Raw genomic sequence first — 20044 nt, 5'->3', positions numbered from 1 at the left:
GAGCTGGGGCTTGAACTGGGATCCTTAGCCAGTCTTTGCGCTTTGTGCCACATGAGCTGAACCCACTGTGCTCTCATCTGACTCCCTACACAACACTTTTTATGTGTCCAGCATTAACTACCACAATAATAGTTTGAGTTTCCTTAGGACATTTGGGGTCAGTTCTCTTCCTTGTGTCCAGGGTTATAACCGCTGTGGCTTATTGCAGGCACAGGAATCCACTGCCGCTGGTTGCCATTTTTTACCTTTTTTTTTTTTTTTACTAATTCCCAATTTTTTTGGATAGAGCAGAAAGAAATTCAGAAGAGAAGGAAGGATGTATATGTATATGTATATGTATATGTATATGTATATGTATATGTATATGTATATGTATATGTATATATATAGAGAGAGGCCTACAGACATGCTTCTCCACTTGTGAAGCCTCCTTGCTGCAGGGATGAGCAGGACCTGGAAGGACCTTGACCATGTACTGTGTGTGCTTATCTGGGTGCACTACCGCCAGCCCCATAATGGAGTGATTAAATGCACAGCTTTTTACCCTACAGCCTAGAGAAACACCAGTAAGTGCTCTCTTACATCTTAATATGTCATTCATATAGCCATTGAGTAATAACTTTGTCTCATACATTTGGGGCCAAGATTGGAACATGCATTTTTCTTTACATAGTTGTCTGCAAAGGAGATTCTGCAGATGAGAAAGAGGGAAAGGATCCAGCAGGAGGCAGCCTTTTCTGGCCTCAAGTTTCAAGATTGAGCCCCAGGGGCTGGTCAGCTCCTGACAGCCAACTCCAGAGAATCTCCACAGGGGTGCTGGGTGGTGGCTCACCCTGATGAGAGCACATGTTTTCATGCCCAGGAACCTATAAAAGGTTAGGACAGTAAATATCCAGGAGTCTGGAGTTGGGCTGTAGCGCAGCAGGTTAAGCACACGTGGCAGGAAGTACAAGGACTGGCATAAGGATCCTGGTTCAAGCCCCCGGCTCCCCATCATGAAGTGACAGGGGAGTCACTTCACAATTGGTGAAGCAGGTCTGCAGGTGTCTATCTTTGTCTTCCCCCTCTGTCTTCTTCTCTCTCCATTTCTTTCTGTCCTATCCAACAACAAGGACATCATCAACAACAACAATAGTAACTATAACAATAAAAGAAGGGAATAAGTAAATATAAAAAAAAATAAGACAGTAAATGTCCAGGAGCACTGACTTCCCTGTGGCTCTGTTTTTTACAGTTATGTGTGAGAAATAGTCAGATAGCTTGCTGGAAACAGTCTTTCAGGTACTGGCTTAGATAGCAATCCTAAACTCTTGGACATCTGATGTGATGTTCCCCCAAGTTTGAAGGTAGACAGTCTACAGGGCCTGATAGAAGGTTAAGGATGTACTGGTGGCCTTCAACTTCTCTAGAACCAGAATGAAACAGCTTATGTCCTCCACCACTATGTTCTCAGGGAAGAAGGGGGTCTCCTGGATAGTAGCTACTGTACAGGAGCAGTTTGGGGCGGCCCTGTCCCCAGAGGCCATCACGGATTCAGGGGTGAGCTCAAGGCACTGAGGAGGAGTAGATTTGGCCAAATTGGGGCCATGGGCGTGTGGTATATGGTGGAGTGCTTGCAGCTAAGTTTCCATATCATTGATGGTGGTGATGATGTCACTGTTCTGGTCCACTGCCACCAAGAAACTGTGATGGATGGTGTCTGATGACAGATTGTACAAGGGCCGGGGATAACCCACCCTCTCCCAGCAAATAGACCTGTGACATAGCAGTGTGTGTAATGATGAGCTCAAGTGGCCACTCTGTGTGCTGAGAGGAGGTGGAGAGGCAGGCAGCCACCAACCCCACTTTCTAGTTGAGAGCATTATAGAAGGAGAGAAGGAAGAAAGCCCAACCAGTCTTAAGTCCAGGAGGAGAATGATGTACCTCACCATGGAAATATTTGTGCATGGGCTGATGTATGAGTTTTGCCTTTGCTACTTTTAACAGAATTTAAGAATTCGAAGGTGGAATCCAGATATATTGTGTTATTCATCTTTCACAGGCAGAATGCCTGTAGAAAGAACACCCTGTCCCTTGACATACAGTCCTACCTCCAAGGACGCCTCTATGAGCAAAGACAGAAAGCAGAGAGGGCACTGAGTCTTGTCTCATACTGTCTGTCAGGCTTCAGCCTTTTGAATGGACAGTATTTGTTGCAAGAATCACCAGGGGCCTAGCAGTGGTGCACCTGGAGCCCAGGCACTACCTGGTTTTGAGTCCCTGGACCCTAATCCTGGGTGGAGGGAGGGAGTGTAGAACACCTCCCTGTTGGGAACCTGTGTGAGCCTGATAGAGCTTAGGGAGAACCACCCCCATCTTTGGATGGAGGTCTGAGAAGATAACCTCTTGGTAAATCTCTCTCAACCGAGGTGAGCATAAGGGGGGAAACTCAGACTTGGTTCTTTCCTTCTTGACTCTCAGGCCCACAGATACCCCAGTACTTCCCTCCATTAACTGCAGGCCACATGGCCTCAGATTCACTCATTCAAAGTCACCTTCTGATCACAGAAGAACACATCTTATCACACACTTCATCACACACCTCAGACCCCAGACAAGAGAAATGCCAAACTATATGGCCTTTTGATATCCATCTTCTCTCTGTCTCACCCTACGGGTTTAACCCCTATGCTTCTCTCAAATACCTTTGGATAATTAAGTTGCTTGTGTTATGGGAAATAACTGTCTTTATCTCATCAATTCCTGTCATACCAACCCCCTACCTTAGGGGCATGCTGACTGTTAAGAAACCTGTAATTGCTGTCATATTGCAACAATAATTACCTCCATTGCTTTTCTATTTAACTCATGTCAATTTTGCTAATGAACGGACTCTAGGATTCTGGGACTCTAAGGACTCAGATTGTAGATTCACGCTAAGAGTCCCCTGGTGTCTTTTACTTTGTGTCACCCCTGTCGTGAGCGAGAAAGAACCAGCCCGTTACCTTTCCCCTGGAGGACACCCTGCCGGAGAAGGAGAGAGACACCCCGAAACCTCCCAAGTGGGTGAGCAGTGCTGCTGATGTCTGCCTTTATCCTTCTCTCCCCATCTCTGTATCTCTCTGGCGCAGCAAATTAGAAAAGGGAAAAAATGACTGTGGAGAGCAATAGAGTCATTGTGCAGCCAAGAGCCCCAGCAATAACCCTGGTGATAAAAAAAAAGTCATAATAATAAATTATTTAATTAGACATTTTAGTCTGGTTATACTACAAAGCAAGCCAATACACTTTTTTCAATATATAATTATTGATGGGAGAGTATTAGAATGGTATGGATAAAATGGCTCCTAAGAAATTTAAAAATAATAGTAAAAAACATTCCTGTCTTCCTTAAGGGCAGGGAATGGGATATAGAGATCTGGTGTTGGGAATTGTGTGGAGTTGTACCCCTCCTATCCTATGGTTTTGTTAACATCTCGTTTTTTAAATAAATAAATAGAAATTTAAAAAAATACTGGTCAAAAACATTCCTGTCTTCTTTCAGCATAACCTGGCTCTGAGGCAGGTAGGGATGCTAAGACACTGTGGGATGAAATGGAGTTTCTTTCTAATGGGAATCCCAATTCTACCACCTCCCACTCTCATAGTAGACTCCATGCCTAATCCAGACACTGACTGCATCACTTCCTCGATTGTCTGAGACACTAGAGAAATCTAAAAACATCCTCAATCCATCCATCAACACAGATACAGCATCACTGTAAACAATTTGAGTCTTCCTTTTAGGTCAGTCTTCCAGGATCTTCTCTGCTTTTTCTTGCCACTCTTGCCGAAATCAGTTCAGTCCATTTTCTCCTAGTAGGTCAACTGTGACAGCTCAGCCTTGTTTCTGGACACAGAGACCAACAGGCCAACAACTTTTGATCCCACAGACAGTTCTGTCCTAGTTAGTTTCTGGTTCAGAAATGTTCCTGTACAAGGAATGGCGACTGGAGCTTCAGAGGCATGTGGCCATTAGTCCCCCTGGGCATTGTTGGGCTCCTGCCTCTCCTCCCATGGGTGTTAAGCCTGGATATTTTAGGATCCTGTGGGAGGCTGTATGGGGCAGAGTTGTCCAGCTGCAGGGATGTGACCATGTCCAGCAGGGCCTCGGGACAGAAGTGAAGCCTCAGCCAGGCCAGCTCAGCACTGGTGAGAAGGGAGCCCAGTGTAGATGCTGCAGACAAGGCAGGCAAACAGACTTCTCCCTGCCCTAGAGAGCCCACCTGGCTGTGTCCAGTTTGCAGATGTTGTGGTGCTCATTCATGCATTTGAAATGCTGTCTCCTAAGTATTTCTGCCTGTGACCATTGAGTTTAGTGAACCTGCTGGAACCTGCGGGGACTGGCGTTTTTCCAGAGGTGACCCCAGGAATGCAGGACTTCAGTCTGCTAGGGGAAGAAGCTGCTCAGCTGTGTGGCAGATGGGCAATGACTGAGGTGTTGTGAAAAGTAGAAAGCTTAGTTCATGAGGAGAGAAGCTGCTGTCAGCAGGTTTCTTTTTGGCGACAGGAACACTGAGCTGGATGGTTGAAGACTGAGGTGGATTTGGGCAGTTGGGCAAGAACTATCCTTCAGAAGTCACAGGCAGCAGTTGCAGAGGTAGCACAGCATGGAACTGGATGGTGTGAGAAGATGTTGAACATAGATATTTTAAGCACCTGAACAGAGGCTGTGGTATAAAAGCTAGCCATAACAGGATTCATTCAGAAATATTCAGAAGGTAATTTCAAAAGAATAGAGAGTGTGTTGGGCTGGGGAGATGGTACTAGCATTAAAGCTCCAAACATTCAGTCCCAAGATACATGAAGCCCTAAATTTAATTCCCAATAAGCCATGGCTAATCAGTGCTCTGTTTGAAACAAAAACAACAAAAAAGCAAGCAAGCAAACAAAAACTAATTAAATAATACTCTGTAGAGGTAGCCATGAGGGGGCTTTAAACAAAGTGAAATCAAATCTCCTACAGCTAATGGTTCTCTGTCACTACCAGTGCCGGCACCTGCCACCTCCTTGCAGCTCTTTAACTGCATGATTTTCTCTCTTCAGATACTGGCCTGCAAGTAGAGCTGCACAGAGGATATATAAACAGATCACCAATGCCTCCTTTCAAAATACCCAGTTAATGTATTTGTTTCTCTAAACTGGTCGGTAGGCCTGCATCCATGAAAGCTAAATCGTAAAATCACGGGTTTCTTGTTTTTTACTCAAAGAGATAGAATAAAAATATTTTTGAGGCCTACAACCTCACAGAGTCTATTCTTCAAAGCTCTTTCTGGACTTTCTCAGATTGATTTACACTGATGGGACCTTGCTTGTGACTACTGGGGACATTCTAACCTTCCCTTTAGTTATTTTTTTGCCTTTCTGTCATTCCATTAACTCAATCCTCCAAAGTTTTACAGAATACTTTCTCTAGAAGTCAGTTATAGTTGGAAAGGCTTCTTCTAAACCCTGGAATCACCTTCTCCTATTCCAATATTTCAATTACCAGAAGCCAGGCTCTAAGGACTGCAGGGTAAGCTCTGCACCTTAGTGCTTATTTTGTTATTATTATTTTTAATATTTATTTTATTTATTTGTTGCTCTTGTTGTTTTATTGTTGTAGTTATTATTGTTGTTGTTGTTGGATAGGACAGAGAGAAATGGAGAGAGGAGGGGAAGACAGAGAGGAGGAAAGATAGACACCTGCAGACCTGCTTCACCGCCTGTGAAGCGACTCCCCTGCAGGTGGGAAGCCGGGGTTCGAACCAGGATCCTTATGCCGGTCCTTGTGCTTTGCGCCACCTTCGCTTAACCCGCTGCGACTTTTTTACAGCTCGACTTTTTTGTTATTTAATATTTATTTTTCTAGAGAAGGAAATTGAGAAGAGGGAGACAGAGACTCCCATATCCCTGCTTTAAGAATCTGTGAAGCTTTCCCCCCTGCAGCAAGGTCACGGGGCTTACTCCCTGGCATCCTTAGGCACTGTAGTGTATGTATTTGTGTGTGGCAGCCGGGCCATGCAATGTATTGTTTAAATTTCATGGTGAAAGGGTGAGCAGCCCCACAGTCCTGGCACAGTAGTTAGTGCTCAGACTACCTCTGGGCCTCTTAATCCTTTCTCACCTCGGCACATCCAAAGTGTGGATTTGTAGTGCAGGCACTGAGCCCTAGAAGTTACCCTGGAAGCCAAAAAAAAATCTCTGCAGGGAGGCAATTTTCAAAATGTTTAATTTTTAAAAATTTCTTCACCTTCTTAATTTAATTTAATTTAATTTATTTAAAAAAGGAAATATTCACAAAACCATAGGATAATAGGGGTACAACTCCACACAATTCCTACCACCAGTACTCTATATCCCATCCCCTCCCCTGCCAGCTTTCCTATTCCTTATCCCTCTGGGAGTATGGACCAAAGGTCACTGTGGGATGCAGAAGGTGGAAGGTCGGTTTTCTGTAATTGCTTCCGTGCTGAATATGGGTGTTGAATGGTCGATCCAGATCCATACTCCCAGCCTGCTTCTCTCTTTCCCTATTAGGGTGGAGCTCTGGGGAAGCAGAGATCCAGGACACATTGGTGGGGTTGTCTGTCCAGGGAAATCTGGTCAGCATCATGCTGACATCTGGAACCTGGTGGCAGAAAAGAGAACTAACATACAAAACCAAACAAATTGTTGACAATCATAGACCTAAAGGCTGGAATAGTGCAGATGAAGTGTTGGGGGGGTACTCACTGCAGACTCTTGTGTACTTCTGCTTTCAGGTATATATTTTCCCTAGTTTATGGATACATGTGAAAGGCTGGAGTAGTACAGATGGCATGTTGGGGAGGAGGGCCCTCCATTTTGGAGATAGCTAATAGGCATATTTTAGTAATATTTCAAAGGTCCTGTAGCTATACTAGTTTGTTTTTTATTTTTCCTCTGAACCTGAAATCTGATATGCAAATGGATCCCAGTATTGTCTGGGGAGGTGATGTCATGGCTGGAAAAGGGACAGAAAGCTGGATCAGGGAAGAGAGTAGTTTCATAATATGGGAAAGGGGTATAAATATTGTTGACTGTAAACCCCATCAATTTGATATGGACTGGGGCCAATATTCAACTTAGGAGCCTATGTGAATTCTGCATCCCTGTAGATCTGAGCTCACATTCTGTGGTCACGAGTAGGAGCATTCCAAGCTGCCCCAATATCAGGACCGATCTTCCTTAGGTGTAGCATAGCTTATGTTGTCCATCCTCCAAAGGGAGGATAGAACATTCTCTACCATTGTTGATCCAAGGTGAGGACAAGGTCCTATGGGGGGCCCACATAGGGTTGTTTTTGATAGAGATGACTGGTAACAATGGAGAGAGGGAATTATTTGATGTCTAGGCCCATCATGTCTGTTTGAGAATCTCAGGACTCCCCGAATAGGGCCCCAGCTGATGGGGTGGCCTGATAGTGACTAAAGAGTCATCATTAACGTAAGCCAGTCTCTTGCCCTTATTCAGGTTTGCAGTCCTTGCTTTGTTAAGGTTAGCTTTGGAGTGAGTGAGAGAACTGTAATAGGAAGGAGGTGAGGAGGGTATCTAAGTCTAATTAGATACTATTTCATTAGGAACTTTATACTGACTCACTGCAGACTGTTGTGTACTTATGCTTTCAGGTATACATTTTGCCCTAGTTTATGGATGGTGTGAACATATGCTCTATCTCATGGGACCTGGTCTATATCTAGGTTTTGGGACTTTGTTGGGAGTGAACCTCCTGGGATGGAATTAGAGAATACTATGGAAGGAAAGGTCTCACCCGAGTAATGAAGCTGAAGGTTGTCATTCCACACCTGAAGTCTCTTGACACAGTCTGAAGTGAAGCATGCTGAGGTGGTACATTGATTAGGTTGATTAGGTTGGGACTGGCAAATGCAATATTATCATTATTGTTGTTAGTAGTATTGTTGTTGGATAGGACAGCCAGAAATGGAGAGAGGAGGGGAAGATAGAGGGGGAGAACAAGATAGACACCTGCAGACCTGTTTTACCATCTGTGAAGTGACCCCCTGTAGGGGCGCAAACCCAGATCCTTATGCTGGTCCTTGCACTTCAGGTCATGTGCACTTAACTGGCTGTGCTGCTGCTCAGCACCCAGGATCGTTTCTTTATCCTTACTTCTTTTCATTGTAACTACGATGTGTCATGGTGTCTTCAGGTTTGGGTTTATCCTGTTTGGGACTCACTGGCCTCTGAAATCTTAATGTCCTTTCTGTTGTTGAGAGCTGGGAAGTTTTTCTCTCTTAATTCCTCTAGGATATTTTCTTCCCCTTCCTCTCTTTTTTCCTCTGGTAGGCCAATTATGAAGTGTTACTCTTTTTGAGATCATCCCATATGTCTCTGTTATTGTTTTCAGTGTCTCTCAATCTCTTTTTTAGCTCTTTTACGTCCTTCTTTTATTTCTCTAGCTCATCCTCCCTGTCTGGTAATTCTTTCTTCTGCTTCTGTTAATCTTCGTTCCCTTCCTTCTTCAGCTCAGTAACTTGTTCTGCTAGTTGGCCTTTTAGCTCAGCTATGTCAGCTTTCAGTTCTCTAATTACCTTGAGGTAGCTGGTATTTTCCTTGAGGGTCTCCTCTGTTGATTCCCTATTTCTGATAGTCCTTTCCTCCATAGTTGTCTTCATTTCTGTGATCATCAGGTCTATTAGTGTTTGCATACCTTTCTAATCTAGAATTACTTCTGATTTATCTGGACTCTGTTCTGGGGTCTTGTCCTGATTCATTGTGCTAGCAGTTTCATTTGCTCTCAATTTAACCTTCTTTATTTTTTCATTGACGTGGTTTGTAGTTTTCTGTCCTGTCATTCTTAAGTTGTTGTGTGTGTGAGTATAAGGGCACACTAGAGTCTTTTCTCAGATGAAGTCACAAACCCCAGAGTGTATAATAGCAGCTGAAGCAGAGATTGATGCAGTTCAATCAAAACCAGTTAGCCAGACAACACCACCACTGTAAAAACAACAACAGACATTATGAAAAGAAGAGAAATGAAAAATGGAAAGGCAAGAATAGACAATTACAAAAATAAGCCATCAACTATAAATTCTGAGATAGTGGGAAGGGAGAGTGAAGGAAGGGGAAAGAGGCACAGGGAGAGAGATAGAATCTTAGAGAGAGTCCACTCCGCTACTGCTATAAGCTCACCCATCTCTGACTCATTTCAGGAGTCAGATCCTGGCATCTGCTTTGAAGGATTCTGAGCAATGAGTCAATCCTATTTCTAAATTATGCCATTTCCCAGAATAACCATAATAATTCTTTGTTGTGATAGAGATAGATACATAGGTAGATTGATTGATAGATAGATTGTTAGATAGATAGATAGATAGATAGATAGATAGATAGATAGATAGATAGATTACAGCACTAAAGCTTGCTTCAGTGAAGTGGGGGCAGGGTTCAAACCTGCATTAGACACATGGAAAAGCCAATGCACTATTCAAGTGAGCTATTTCACCTGCCTAGCAAAATATTTGTTTCTTAGTCTTTTTAAAAGTTTTTTTTAAATATTTATTTATGGGAGTTGGCAGTACTGCAGTGGGTTAATTGCATGTGGGACAAAGCACAAGGACCAGCATAAAGATATCGGTTTGAGCCCCTGGCTCCTCACCTGTAGGGGAGTCACTTCACAGGTGGTAAAGCAGGTCTGCAGGTGTCTTTCTCTCCCCCTCTCTGTCTTCCCATCCTCTTTCCATTTCTCTCTGCCCTATCTAACAATGATGGCGTCAATAACAACAATAATAAGTACACAAACAATAAAAAACAACAAGGGCAACAGAAGGGGAAATAAATAAAAATCTAAAAAAATATACTTATTTACTTTCTTTGTAGAGACAGAGAGAAATTGAAAATGAAAGGGGATATAGGGAGAGAAATAAACCTGCTACACTGCTTCTCCTCTCATGAAACCTCCCCCAGAGGTGGGGACCTGGGCCTTGAACCCAGGTCACTGTACATGGTAACCTGTGTGCTCAACTGGCTGCACCACCCACCATGCTCTGCTCCATATAATATTTAAATATCTTTGCTAGGGGCTGAGAGATAGAGGTAGGATGCATACCTAGTAGGGTGCTCCTGGCCCAGATGAACCCTGGTACCACATAGGAGTACCATAGAACCAGGGGCTGGGCAGAGGTACACCCAGTAGAGTGTATATGTTACCATGTGCAAGGACCCTAGTTGAAGCCCTCAGCCCCTACCTGCAGGGGTTAAAGCTTTAGGAGTGGTGAAGCAGTGCTATAGGTGTGTTTCTGTCTCTCCCCTCTCTATTTCTCCTTCCTTCTTAATTTCTCTCTGTGCTATTAAATCAAATACATTTATTAAAAAATGAGAGTCACAGCACCAAGGGGGAGTGCCTGTCTCTCTGAGTGAAATTGGGGGGACTACTTAGTAGTTCATGCAGAAGACTTTAGTGCTTGAGGCACTAGAGATTCCAGATTCAGTCTCCAACAGCATAAGCCAGAGTTACGCAGTGGTCAGCTAAAGAAGGAAAAGGAAAGGAAGGGAAATACAGAAAAGGAGAGGAAGGAGAAGGAGAGATATATGGCGTATAGTGGTGCTTTTGTATGACCATTATGCTATCTCCTCAGTCTTTTTTTTTCAGGTTTTTTTTTACCACTTATAGACCAAATTAGAAAAAACCACAAATCCCCATTCATCCACCCTCCAAATATAAACAATAATCGTACTCTGTCTCTCACAGTTTGTCTGTTCTTTCCTACTCCTATTTTTTTTGAAAAAAAACTATTTTCCCTGTTGTTGTTATTGTTGGATAGGACAGAGAGAAATGCGTAGAGGAGGGGATGGCGGGGGATAGAAAGATAGACAACTGTTAACCTGCTTCACTGCCTGTGAAGTGACCCCCCCCTGCAGGTGGGGAGTTAGGGGCTTGGACCAGGATCCTTATGCTGGTACTTGTGCTTTGTGCCATGTGTGCTTAACCCACTGTGCTACCGCTGACTCCCCAGATGTCTTTACTTAACATAATGGCGTTACCACTATAATGGATTTTACTTTTTTTTCTTCTTAATATTGTGTTCAGGATCTTTGCCAGTTAATAACATCTAAACTTGGAGGCTGGGGAGCTAACTTAAAGTTTACATAGAAAGCTTTAATGCTTCAGGTTTCAAGGCTTCAGGTTGAATCCCCAGCTCTCTCCAGCATAAGTCTGAGCTGAGCAGTGCTGTGCTTTCACTCTGATACCACACACACACACACACACACACACACACACACACACACACACACACACTTATTTATTAAGATTTATTTTTTTACCAGAGCCTTGCTCTGCTCTGCATCATGGTGAGGCAGGAACCCTAGAGCTTCCAGTATGAGTCTCTTTCCATCAGCATTATGTTATTTAACCCTGCCCATTCTCACACTTTTTGTATCATTCCATTTCTGTAGCTTTCATTACTAAACATAACAATAAAATAAAATGTGATAAAGTAGTAAATAAATAAGTATGGCTTGGGCAGAAGTGACTGCCTAGTTATCATCTTTCTGTCTTTATACCTATCTCTCATTAGTAAAGCTATTTAAGAAAGTAATGGAAAATAAAAATATTTTTCAAAGAAGCCCTTCGACTGGGAGAGCATTGACATCTTTCTCTCTCCCCATAACTAAATATAATAATACAATAAAATACAATTATTTAAAATAAAAGAGAGTGGGGGTAGAGATCATAGTGGTTATGCAAAAATACTTTCATGCCTGAGGTTCCAAGGTCCCATTTTCAATCCCTAAGACTACCATAGTCCAGAGCTGATCAGTGTCCTGGTTAAAAAGAAGAAGAAGAAGAAGGAGAAGAAGAAACATACCTGTGTGACCCATATTTGAATGTGGTATAAAACTTTGTGAGTTCTTTAAATAAAATAAAATAAGAAGAACTTGTGCTTAGGAGTTCTGCTGAAGCCTGTCATACCTGTGGCTTTAAGAGCCCAGTTTCAGTTCCCCCGCGCCCCTTGAGCTTGAGCTGACAGTGAAAAACATACAGTTTTTCTCCCTGGATCTGTGTCTGGAAAAGAAAGTGAGGTGAAATTTGGGAGAAATATGGGAGCCCTTTGGTTGGCTGTAAGGTGCATTCTGCTCTGTGACCACAAGGCGGCAACATAACACAGCAGGGCCCCTCCTGGGCTGGCCTTGCTCTCATTGCACTGCCCCTTGGTCTGGAATAGTTGTTACTTTGGGCAGGGTGTTTGCAGTCTGTTCCCAGGATCTGTTCCTGGGAGCTTCCTTCCCAGGAGATAGAGAGACGTAAGAGACGGTTCACTGGGCATGGCACCAGGTTTACGAGGCTGAGGCGCCAAGTTCCCTGTCCTGGTGAGGTGGCCACAGAGACAGAAGGGTCCTAGAGCTCTGCCTTTGCTCCCCCTGTGTTTGTGTCATGGGTGTATCCCCTTCCATTTCTTGCACTGCTCCAACCCCTTCCTGGAAAAATGATTTGAACACCTGTGCTGGGCTGCTGGGCTGTGAGGAACCTGCTGGAGTTCCCAGACTTCCCTGCACAAGGACCAGGGTTGGAGCCCTGGTGGTTCCCCACCTGCATGGGGAGGAGAGGTGAGGCAGGTCTGTGGGGGTCTCTTTCTCTCCACATCTCTATCTCACCCCTTCCTCTCAATTTCTCAGTAGACTTTAAATTCAGAGAGAAAGAACAAATGGGATGTTGTTAGGTGGCAGGAGTGGGGTGAGCCATCAGCATCCCTGGGTTCCTAGTGTTGGAAATGATGTCCAATTAAAAATAGTTGTCAAGGCAAAAAATAGGAATTGAAGCAAGGCATTTATTTATTCTTTTGCAAAAGGGCGTGCCACCAACAGTGGCCTTCAGGCAGCAGCATGTCCCCCTCAGCCTTCTCCCATCTTTTATATCTGAAGCAGAACTGACTCCTCCACCCCTGGGCTGGGCTTCAGAGCTCACAATCTCTCCATTGTCTAAAGGAGGAAAGGAGGAAGGGAGTATGAGGGTCTCTGCTGGAGGATTGGGAGGCACTGCAGGGAGCTGACCTAAAGAATACAAAACTACTGGCCACAGGTGGTCACAGATAACAATTTATAAAAAGAATGTTTGTACTAAACAGTTGTTCTATTCGTGTTCTTTTGAAGAGAAGACCTAACCATCTCTCACAGTCGATTGACTTTTTCTCTGCATGCTCTTTCTTTGATAACCACAGGAAGGCTCCCTTAACCTCCATGAAAATAAAGAGGGAAAAAATGTAGATGGGAAAGAGCTGCAGTTCAAGTCACAGCAATTCTGCTGATCCTCAGATTCCTTAGAATAAAGCAGAAGTGTCTAAAATTCTAGTTCAAAAATGTATCAGAAGTACAAGAGATAAAGTTTCTGAAATATGTTTTCCTAGTAGATAAATAATGACATAGTATTGCTTTAACGTTCCCTATTTCTACATGTCTCTATCTATACATACAAATGCAGTTATTTCTCTACCTCTCTGCCCATTTGTGTACTACAAGAGAGAAATTGAGTAATGAACAGCAAGGTAGGAAGCAAACTCTCACAAGAATATACTAAAAAGTTACGTGTCACACTGTTTATTTGGAGTTATTCATGACTTTAATCATAAAAGAGGACTGGAAAAAAAAGCAGTGGATTGGACTTGGGTGGTATAGTGTAGTGGGTTAAGTACAGGTGGCATGAAGCATGAGGACCTGCATAAGGATCCTGCTTTGACCACCACCACCTGCCGGGTTCCCCACCTGCAGGGGAGTCCCTTCACAAGCTTTGAAGCAGGTCTGCAGGTGTGTATTTTTCTCTTCCACTCTCTGTCTTCCACTCCTCTCTCCATTTCTATCTTATCCAACAATGACGACATCAATAACAACAACAACTAGAACAAGGGCAATAAAAAGGGAAAAATAAATAAAAAGGGAAAATATAAAATAAACATAAATTTTAAAAATTGAAGAAAAAAAAGAAAAAAGCACTTGATACCAGGTCTCACTATTAGATATTTTCACTATTAGGCCAGATTTCACTATTAAACATCCGTGATCAGTGTTGGTAAGTTTGCTTGATAACCCAGTGGACCAGAAATCATTCTGCTTGTGTTCCTACATTAATGACTGGAAACAACACTATTCATTGTTTCCAGTAAAACAAGATTCATTTAATTCTACAGAACTTTCAAGAATGATTAATACCTATTCCCATAACTTCTTATTCAGTGATCTGTTATTGGCTATTTGCTTTCCTGTTTGGCTACTGTAAGCAGTGCAGCTGAGAACATGGGGCTCAGATACCTTTTTTTTTTAATGTGTTTGCCTCCAGGGTTATCTGTGGGGCTGGGTGCCTGCACTACAAATCCACTGCTCCTGGAGGCCATTTTTCCAACTTTGATGCCATTGTTGCATTGCTGTTGTTGGAAAGGACAAAGAGAAATTGAGAGAGGAGGGGGAAGAGAGAGTGGAGAGAGAATGACAGACACCAGCAGACCAGCTTCACCCCCAGTGAAGCGACCCCTCCCTGCATGTGTGGAGCAGGGGGCCTGGGGCTCAAGCCAGGATCCTTGTGCTGCCATGTGCAGTTAACCTGCTGCAATACCACCTGGCCCCCGGGCTCAGATATCTTTGAGAACCAGTGCTTCCATGTCTTTGGATAGAAGCCTAGGGATGGTATTGCTGGATCTTAAGGCACTGCCCTTTTTGTTTGAGGACTCTCCCTGCAGCTTTCCAGAGGGGCTGCACCAGTTTGCATTCCCAACAGCAGTGTCACTTCTCAGGGCTCCCTTTGCCCACACCTTCCCAGACCCCAGATCTTAAAGGTATGTTGATGTGTGAGCTGGGAGTCTCACTGTGATCCCAATCTGCATTGCCAATGTCCCTGTAATGGGTTGGCCAGTCAGCAGAATTGTTGTGCAAATGACTTGAAAGCCTGGGGCTCTGAGATCCCAAATCCTGTTTCAGCACCAGAATCAGCCAGAGCTGAGCAGGGAGTGAGCAGCTGAGAAAAAAAAAAATCAAAGGCCCCTGTAACCTCTGAGGTCATGACCTTGGTGTCTTCCTGGCCCTTGACTTGGTCCAGTGCTGGTTGGGGATCTGGGTCTCCCCTTCACAGGAGCTCTTGGGGGAGCTGCTGGGCTTTGACACAAGACCTGCCCCTGCCTGCAGCAGCCCCTCAGTCTTCCCTGTGATGGTGGCCAGGAGGACACAGTTCAGGTCACCTGAGTGAAGTGACACTGCTGGGCCTTTATTGGGGATCCCAACACTGACTCACAGCCCCTCCATCCCACACAATTGTTAAAGAGATAATGTGGGGGGGGCATCTGCCCCCATTCTGAAAGTGCCTCACGCCAATCTCAACAATGAATCAAAAAGAGAGCATGATTATCCAAGTAAACTAAACTGTAGAGAAAACGAAACATGTTAGTGTACAAGAGAGGGAGAGGGAGAGGAATGAACTCACTTACTTTCTCCTTGATCACATGGTATTCCCCAGAAAGAGAGCAAGCCCCACAAGGTTCACCACTTTTAAAGCCAAAGGCCCCACCTACAGCTGTAACCACTCCCATTTCTGGGTTGTGCCTTCTCTCCCTCAACACCATGACTCATCCAGGAAAGACTCATCCCTGCTCTCTCTATGCCCTGAGCCTCTGCCTCCTGCTCCTGCTCCTGCTCCCACTCCTGCTCCTGCCTGATTTCATGGTTCCACATGGGTCTGCACTTCTGCTCTGAGAGGAGGCACCAGGACCCGGGTTGGAGACCACACCCCAAGTCCACCAGGAGTCACAGTGCACAGGGGGATCCCGTCCTGCTGGATGGTAAGAAGGGGTGCACTCAGTGATGTGGGTCTGAGACCTCAGCCACATGCCTATGACCTTGACGTCACTGCTTCCCACCTGGAGCTTCCAGAAGCTTCTTCAAAGGCGCTTCTGCTTTCTGAGGGCAGGAGACCGGGTGTCTCCATAGGTTACAGAGACAGTGATTGGGATTGTGCCCTTATGTCAACTCTCCCATAAACCTGGAGGCCCCCATTAAGATGATGGCAAAAGGAAAACAGACCAACAGCAAAAGCTAGAAGGAAGGCAACAGTGAGGTGAACACTGAACCTTTGAAAGTTCACGGAAATGTTTAGTGTGAGACGGCCTTTACTCTGTGCTTCATTTTGTCCCTCCAGGGCTGGGACTCCACACCTGCCCAACTCCACCATTCCTAGAGGCCGTTCTTTATCTTCTTCTTTTCCCATTTTTCATTCGATCGAGCACCCAGATGGATGGGGGAAACAGTGTCACACACTATAGAGCTCAGCTACGATAATGTACAAGGACCCAGGTTTAAGCCTCAGGTCCTCACCCGGGGGGAAAGGAGGCTTCACAGAGCAGTTAAGCAGAGCAGCAGGTGTCTCTCCCTTTCTATAATCTCTCTTTCCACTTTCAATTTCTCTCTCTATTCAAAATAAAGAGAGAAGATGATCGCATGCAGCACTGGTCACCTGCTCCTGAGTTCTTACCCCTTCAAGAGGGAACCAGGGACTTGAACCCAGGTCCTCTACTGTGGTAACATGTGCTTTCTACCAGATGAGCTAGCACCTGAGCCATGGCTTTTGCACTGAGCCTTATCATCACACATGCCAGGGGTAGTGATGTGTGGATGTAGACACAAACATACGTACACACAGAGACCAAACCTTTTGGGCGCACTGAGTTAGCTTCTGATGTTGGAGTCCTACCGGCCTTACCTATGAACATGACACAGCATAGCTGGGACTGAACACATTAGGGAAATAACTGAACAGTCTGGGGCCTGGGATTCAGCATCCAAGATACACGCAGATGCACTTGCATTTTCCCAGCAGCTGTTAGAAGTTCTCTTCCATCAGAATGAACTGCATATTAGAATTTAAACATACTTCTGAAGGAAGCTCAGAGTTACTATTATTGAGGTGAGGGAGCAGAGATTAGTGCAGAGCACAGCGTTCTTAGCACATCAGTGTGCAGAGGTGAAGCCTGGCTGCAGGTGGGCACCATCTGAGGAGTTTTTAGACCCCAGAGATTCTGTTCTGTCACAGGATGGACTTCCTCTGGGGGTCGGAGCTCAGTGCTGAATAGCTCCAGGTGAAACTCCCTGTGCTGCACATTTATTTGGAGGGACAGGCTCAGGGCTTCAGGGACATTGACATCAACTTAGAGAAGTGGGGTCAGTTAGTCCTGTGAGTGCCCACACACCTCTGGTTTGGCAAGAACGTGCTCAGAGAATATGAAGATAAGATTAAGACAGAGCTTTACCAGTGGTGGTGGCCAGGCTGGGGAGGAAGCCTAGGTGCGGAGATGAGTACCAAGTAACAGTGTGTGGATTGTTATTCTGGGGACCTTTCTGAGCAGCTCATGTTCTTTGAAAGCACATGTCAGGCTGTTCTGTAACTTAGAGTCTTTCCGTTTTTCCTTTAAAAACAGAAACTGATGTGACTGACCTTGACCCATGTCTAAATGAAGGAGTGGGGGCTTGTCTCACTGACACTGTGGACATAAACATGTTCATGTCTGGGTCCAGGACTTAACACCAATTTTAGCTAAAAATATCAGTGAGAAGTGTAATTTTCCCCCTCAATTTTATATCGTTCCTGCAGTTATGCACAGTGGCATTTTAGATGAATTCAAAGTGTGTTTACATTTTGGTGACTGGAGATAGCTCATCTATTAGAGTGCATGCCTCCCATGTTTGAGTCCCTGCATTGGAGCATCAGCACCATACATGGCCTCAGTCCCTTCATGGATGGTGACAGGTGCTGTGATGACTGTCTCTCTTTCTCCAACTGTGCTCTCTCTCTCTGAAAAATTATTTTAAATATTATACAGTTGGGCATTAGGGCCTGAGTGGCACTGTGCAGATGGCAGGGCCAGGATTATTCCCTGCAGTGATTAAAATAAATCAAGAGCCAGGGAGACAGCATAATGGTTATGCAAATGACATTTATTTCAGAGGCTCCAGGGACCCAGCTTCAAACCCTGCTACCACCATAAACCAGATCTGAGCAGAGCTCTGAAAAAAAAAGAAATTAAATTCAAATAAGTCTCCTTTCAAATGTGCTCTTCCAAGGAGCCTTCCTTGTTTGTCCTCTCCACAGTGTCAGTCAGGTTTCATCTTTAACCTTTACTCCCTCACTTCCCTCTTTGTTTTTTTCTGGGTAATATTTCCAGGAGTCTAGAATCACACTGTGATTGGTGGTCTCTTCTGTTGAATTATTGTCTTCCCCATTCAAAAGTTGGTTGCATGAGAATTGGGCCTTTTTTCTTTTTTTTTTTCTTTTTTTAGTCCTTACTATAGGACACTATTTCATTTCCTCAGGAAAATAACTTAAATATGTAGGCCAATCTGAAGATGCAGATAAGAATTCATTAGTAGCCACTTGTGGTGGACGGTCATTAGCACCTAGGGGTCCGGGACCTGGACAGTGTCAGAAACTTGCCCTGGAAGCTGCATGGACATGTCTGAGACATACAGTCTTTCAAACCAAGGTCTCATCCAAAACTGAATGATGCCTGGCAGAGGCATAATGTTGAGGTGGTTGTGTGTCTAGTGGTAAATAAAAGACAGACGTGCATCAAGCTTCCTGAACAACTAGAAAAACCACAGCCCACATTTCTCCAGTTTAGGACCTATATAGCCCCCATTTGGAAACAACCCAAATGCCCTTTGACAGATGACTGGATAAAAAAGTTATGGGACATATACTCAATGAAGTATCCCCTAGGAAAGAAAAGATGATGTTGTATCCTTTGGGATAAATAGGATTATGCTTGGTGGATAAGTAAAGAGGTAAGTGACAGCTACAGAACATTTTTTGGCACTGGGTAGAAACAACTCAGCAGCATAAATCTCAGGTCTGGTCTGTGGCACTGCATATGCTTGTGTCATGTGTCATTCTCTCTATCTCTGTCTCTCTCATCAATCAACAAATGGAGTTTTGTAGTAGGCTACCTGGTGATCTATTCCTCTCATCCTAAATAAATACTTCTAAGAAACTTTAAATGAATTTTTTTATTTCATTCTTTTATGAAAAATCTATTGAAATCTTTTTTCCAATCGTGTTCTTTTCTGTGAAGGCCTGAAATAATTTAGAAGGCCCGAATTAAAAAGTTCATCATTTCTACTAATGTATGATGTTTAGTAATGTAGTATATACATTAAATGTAACAAAATATAAATATCAGAAATTCAGCAACAGGGAAGGAACGCTCAGCATTCTCTGAATGGCATTTGTAAACCCTGAAGTGCAGAGTGTAGCCACACTGGAGCCTCAGCTCTGAGAGCAGGACCTTCCTGACTGTGCTGTGGTGTCTCCAGGGTCAGTCAGCACACACAGTGCTCAGGCCCCTCTCCCCACCCTTGCTGAGCTGCCAGATGAGGACAGAGCTGCAGGAGCTCATGGGTTGTGCTAAGAGCAGAGGGGAGAATGACAGAGTGCTTCTCTCTGTCTCTCCGAGTTTGAAAGGAGCTTCAGGATCAAGCACTCAGTGCCTCTGCTTAGCCTGTGGGTGTCTGCCTACTTGCAGAGATCCAGGAGAGCCACCAGCAGAGACAAGAGGTCACTGGTTCTAGGCTGGCCCAGGAACAGCTTCCTGGTTACTTTCTCCTAAGACCTCCATCTTGGTTTTCCATGTGGTCATGACTTTTACATTTAAAACATTTTCATCTACTTGTCTGTAAAGCCAATGGCTCAAGCATGAAGCTTTAGTCTTTGTTATTCTCTCTATTTCTCTTCTGAACATTAAAAGGGAAAAACAAAAGAAAACACGGGTCATCTGGCACAGTGTAATCATGCACAGGAGGCCCACAGATAAAAAAAGGAAATATGGACATCAGTATTTTGTGGAGTTGAACTTATTTCTTCCCAATTTCTTGCACTGCAGGTCAGTTCAGCAAAAACAAGAGTGGCATTCCTGTCTGGAGAGGGTGGAGAGGAAGAGAGTCAGACACCTATAGCACCGCGTCATAGCCCATGAAGCTTCTCCAGAGCAGGTGGAAGCAGTGAATTGAACCCAGGTCCTTGCTCTTGCTAACATTT

At 44.3% G+C, this 20044-nt stretch overlaps 1 long non-coding RNA gene across 2 annotated transcripts in view; it reads left to right on the top strand.

Annotated features, from left to right (window-relative positions):
* The window catches only part of LOC132537014 (uncharacterized), a 47113-nt gene that overhangs the window by 17908 nt on the left and 9161 nt on the right, over positions 1 to 20044 (top strand). For both annotated transcript variants that reach the window (XR_009548527.1, XR_009548526.1), the window contains exon 3: positions 19890 to 20022. This is a non-coding gene — a long non-coding RNA (uncharacterized LOC132537014). The remainder of the gene's footprint in view (positions 1 to 19889; positions 20023 to 20044) is intronic.

This window comes from Erinaceus europaeus, chromosome 2 (genome assembly GCF_950295315.1).
Source record: "Erinaceus europaeus chromosome 2, mEriEur2.1, whole genome shotgun sequence".
Taxonomy (NCBI): Eukaryota; Metazoa; Chordata; class Mammalia; order Eulipotyphla; family Erinaceidae; genus Erinaceus; species Erinaceus europaeus.
The sequence above is the reverse complement of the archived record's forward strand: the minus strand, read 5'-3'. Positions and strand labels throughout refer to the sequence as shown.